Genomic DNA, 5202 nt, shown 5'->3' with positions numbered 1-5202 from the left:
TGTGTAACATCCGTGAACTACTTTAAAGTATTTACCACCTTTTTATAAAGAACGCAATCACCTGATTATTGAAATATTTTTACGCATTCCTTTCGTATAAAGCGGATTAAAAGCGACGCATTTTTAAGTCCTTAATACCTTTTAGCAAACCAGCGTTTGCGCGACTAGCAAATAGGAAAATATATCAAATAGTAGGGAAAGGCCGAAACATAGCTTAAAACCATCCGAAGACTTATATTAAAAATCTTCCTGTCATCTTTATGATGCTTCCCTAAAAAGAAGAACTTAATCGTTTCAGTAGTCTATTGAAATCTTAAGCTACAGACAAAAAAAGTTACTATTATCTATAATACAAAGTAGCTTAATGTCTGTCTGTCCGTCAGTACCTTAAGATCTCAGTAACCACTGAACCGATCGGATTCTACTTTTCAGGGTATATACCTATTGGTAGTATAGTAATAGTATAATATAAAGTAGTAAGGTTTTTTTTGTCTGAAGCTAAAGATGTCTGAAGCTGATTGTCCAAATTGATTGTACCTTTCAAGGAAGTTTTATAAATGTCTTTGGTTGCTTATAGGCTATTTTTTAATACTTTCGCTATTCTCTAGAGGCTAGGGGCGAAGCAACTAGTATAAAATAGGATATATATGATTTTGTTTATTAGTTTTTTTTTAATGTTTTGGGTATATACTAAAGCCTTAGCCCCCAGTCTCTACCATAGCCCATCAATTCATTGTATGATAAAAATTTCTCATTGGATCGTATTGCATACGATCCTGTCAAACAGCCTAAAATCTGCAGACCAATACCAATATTTTCAGACATTCTGTTTGTGTTATAAGATTAATTTTTCAATTTGTTTTGAAATTATATATTTAAAGACTTAATACTTGGTGTTTAATGTATTTTTCAAGTAGTCGATAATATGACTCAATCTATGTTTGAATAAAACAAATTACTGACAAAAAATCCCCCATGCAACGTTTAAAAAAATCCTCGGGAATTAATTCTGAATCATTTAGAATTCTGTAATTTTCCATTTAACTAAAATGTAGTAAAGCATAAAATTGAAACACAAACAGTTGTCCCAAAAATGCAAAAATAATGCGTTTTCTTTTCTTCCAAGCTTTTAAATTATCAGCACGGACCAAAACTTTTTTTAAAAGGAAAAAAATGTTATTTTTTTCAAACATTTCTGATCACAAATACTCGGCGAAAATTTATTGCCTTGAAGCTTTTTAGCCTTCCTAAAAATGTCCCACTTTCTCCCTATTTCCTAACTCTTTTTGCCACTCTTTCTTTAAAAGCTTTAGCCTTCCTAAATTTCGTTTTTAATTACTTTTCGCCTTCCCGTCTTTTCCCCTTCCCGTCTTTTCCCCTTCATAGGTCATTTCTGAAAACAGTAAAAAAATCCTAAAGTTTTAAAAAGATTTTACATTTTTATTCTCTTTGGTTGTTTAAAAACATTTTTAGCTTCTTATTTCATTATCTAACCGGCCTTTATTTTTAGAAAGAGTTAATATAATTTTTTTAAATGCCTTTATGAATTATTAACTGTTTAGAATAAACATATTTTCTATGTATCTATCTATTACTCTAGCCTCCTACGAAAAATCTCCTAGAAACACTTTCACCTCCTTCTTTTAGTTTTAGAGTTTATCTAATTAGATTAATATGATTTTTCATATATTGATATATATGATATATAATTGAAAAGTCTAGTGTAGGTTTATATACAGTCTAAAAATGATATAAACAAGTTTACAAATGAAATATAATATTATCACTCTAATCATTTTCTATTTTCTTACGGATAATAGCTAAGACACAGCTTTCTTTTATCCTATATTTTTGGCAGAAAGTCTGATATTCAATCAGCTGACTTTGCTTTGCTGGGGGAGAAAAAATGCGGGAGAGAAATTAAGGAGATGCGATTATATCAGCAGAGAAAGGAAAAGGTAGAGGTGGAGGTAGGGGGGAAGCAGAGCGGTCAAAGCAGGCTTGTGCAAAGCAATTGTGACAGAACAGTGAATTAACACACAACTACATATATGTACTTATTATATATTTTTATCAAGTGGGTTAAGTGCATTCAAGCAAATAGTTTTTTCTGCTGCTCCTTTTAAACTATTTATATTTGTAATATGTGAAGTATTTTTAGGTGTGTTTTTGTACTTTTGAGTTGCAAGTTTGCCTTAATGCAATATTTTTAAATGTCAGATTTTTCCTGTACTTGAAGCTTAACTTTTCTAAAAATAAAAAGAAAAGTTTTTCCTAAAAGTATATCTATTTTTATACATAACATGTTAATTTTGCATCATAATTAGTTTTAGATAATAACAGATTAAATAAAAATTATAAATATGCCATAAATAGCAAAACAATTCAAAATCCAACAAATGTATTTGATGAAATAAGAATATCAAAATCTTATTGCATTTTCAGTAAATGTAATGTTATTAATGTATAGCAAAGCTTTATTATCAAAACAATTCAAGCTGATATGAGATATGAGGACAGACTTTATTTATAAAGTAGATGCACTACTATAACTAGTTGATATAAATTGAGACAAAATGATTTATCCTTCAAAATTTCCACTAATAACCAAATTCCATATTTTGGCGGCATTATTCCACAAATCAAAGTAGCTCCAACTTTGTTCTTGATTGTAATTGATCTCTGGTTTTACCTATAACATTTTTTCCAGTATAGCTTCGAAACCGATTAATATCCGCAGGATTAGAACCAGTCTCAGCCATTCTGAAAAATATGTATATCATCGTATTACAGACAATTTTCCATGATTATTGACATGGAAATCATGAAATCAATACCAGTTTGCCTTCAGCCTCTCGGGGCTAACAAAACTGGTTTTAGTCTCATTTTTTTTCATTTTAATATCCGCGGAAAGATTTCTATAATACGATACGATAAATAACTATTCTATCATTTTAAATTCATTAAATATCAATGATCATAAAGGATAAGACAATGGGCAATAAATTGATGTACATTCACAACTGTGATAAACAAAATTTCCCCTTCAATACATTAAAATTCTTAGTTGAAAAGTTTGGACACTACTAGTTTGAACCAACCAATCAAGATGTTCAGCAAGGGAATCTAAATCTTATAGAAGCAAATAATCCTACCTGAAGATATATTTTAGTTGAAGCTTGACCGATAGCATTGCTTGTAACACAATAGTACACACCAGAGTCGGTATGTTGTGCGTTTCTTATCCATAAACTAAACAAATACCATAAGCCATAGAAATAAATGAATAGAAATGTTTATCAGGGAGGGAGGGGACATTGGGCTGTCTTATAATAACGTTTTCTTATTTGTTGGCTTAACAAACTTTGGAACTTTTATTGAATTTTGATTGGTTGGATCATTTAGTTGAGTGTCCAAATGTTTCTACCATTAATTGTAATTTACAGAAAAATTTTGTGTATCATCATTGGGAATTTATAACAATTTATCTGCCATTGTCTTATCCCTTTAAATCCCTGAATGTTTATAGAATAGGATTTTTTTACATCAATGACAATAGGAAAAGATTTTTTTTATATCGCTGTGATTTTTTTAATACTGCTTTCTGAGAATAATTTTGCGGGGCTATTATTCTCTAGTTGCGATTTCTCCTGGTAGGGTGGATGCACTCTCCCTAATATAGATAGTTATAAACCTTTCCTGGACCTAAAAAATCTTTACTGTAAAGGAGAACCATATCGGTTCAGTGGTTAGAAACCTACAAAATATGAAAATCAAGAAAATTACGTATTATATAGGCTACCTGAAATCTTCCAAACTGCCTCTAGTTCTGTTATATTTCTCCATTACAGTATCAGAACTGAAACCATATTTCTAAATATCATGTTAGATTAATCATTTTTTTTAAAGTAACAGGATATATCTCTGTATGTTTGTATTGAAGGATTTTACTACCCGCTGGACCGATATGGTCCTTCTGTAAGGCTTCTCACATTTAATCCGGTGCATTGGGAAAATGGCAAAAAAAAAGTGCTCCACTAGAGAACTTTTTTTAGGTGTGCGATTTTTTCAAGTAGCAATTTCTTTTATAACTATGAAAGTACCACAAATATTCTTAAACCTCAACCGAGCCGAGGGTAGCATAATATTTTCACCTGTTTATACCAACTTTGATGAAGGCTTTGTGTACATAAGATTTTTATTCCACACTCTAGAATTCAATTTTAAGAACAAGGATGACAACATTCATAAAAGCAACTATAAAACACTAACATTTGAAGTTAAAATATAGATGTATAGTCTAAATAATATTGTAAATGTAAATTATTATACGGTAAAATAGGATAATTAACGTATTGAATTATAGAGCAGCCATCAAATAGTTGGAAATAAAATAGAACGAACGTGATAAGTTTTATGCGTGATTAAAATCATCTTTAAAGGCGTACTTCTAGAAATAATGATGCAACAAAAACTAAAAAGTAAGATACACAAAAAACTACATCACATGGACTTGCGTCGAAAAACGCTAGAAATGAGCGTAATATAGGTTAGAAAAATATATATTTAATATACATTATGTTTCATATAAGTACATTATTGCATAAGATGTAAGGGCTTTTTTTGCGTTATATTTTCCAAAATAAGCAGGAATCTTAAAGGATCAGACGATAATTTGATTCAAATCCCCAATGATGATAAACATAATTACCCCTTCAATAAATTTATAATATTTGTAACAAACTTTTGGTTACTATTTATTATATCCAACCAATCCAGACTTGATAATAGCACCAAAAGTATGTAAGCCATGGAATAAGAGAAAGTGTTGATAAAACTTTGGGTAATGATATAATTTAGAGCATATGACGCTATTCTAATAATGCCATCATAACTAAAGTCCTATATTGATATAATGACGGCATTTTATATTTTATTTTTCCCATCCAATTTTTCCTGCAAAAGATATAACACGTAAAGAAAAAAGAAAAAAAAATCCTAGTCTCCGAGAGGCCAATCTTTAGAGCTACGATCATTTTCATAGACAATTTTAGTAACTATATAACAGTATTATAGTTGGATAGCTGAGGTAGAAATTATACTGTGATTATTGTGTTTAGTTATTTTATTGAAACCAGCAACTAGTTATTTTGAGATTCTGATTGGTGTCTAATCAACGACACCTTACAAAAAGTTAAGTAG

The 5202-nt window shown here is 30.0% G+C and overlaps 1 long non-coding RNA gene across 1 annotated transcript; it reads right to left on the bottom strand.

Moving 5' to 3' along the window:
• Positions 1 to 2268: 2268 nt before the first annotated feature.
• Positions 2269 to 4267, bottom strand: LOC145315233 (uncharacterized). Its single transcript, XR_013877988.1, has 4 exons — positions 4155 to 4267; positions 3803 to 3873; positions 3156 to 3252; positions 2269 to 2692 (listed from the first exon to the last, which is right to left on the bottom strand). It is a non-coding gene; the product is annotated as an uncharacterized LOC145315233 (long non-coding RNA).
• Between the last annotated feature and the right edge of the window lie 935 nt (positions 4268 to 5202).

The sequence above is a fragment of the Acartia tonsa genome, chromosome 3, assembly GCF_053477335.1.
Source record: "Acartia tonsa isolate MP-2025a chromosome 3, ASM5347733v1, whole genome shotgun sequence".
Lineage (NCBI taxonomy): Eukaryota > Metazoa > Arthropoda > Copepoda > Calanoida > Acartiidae > Acartia > Acartia tonsa.
This window is presented reverse-complemented; position numbering and strand designations above follow the sequence as displayed.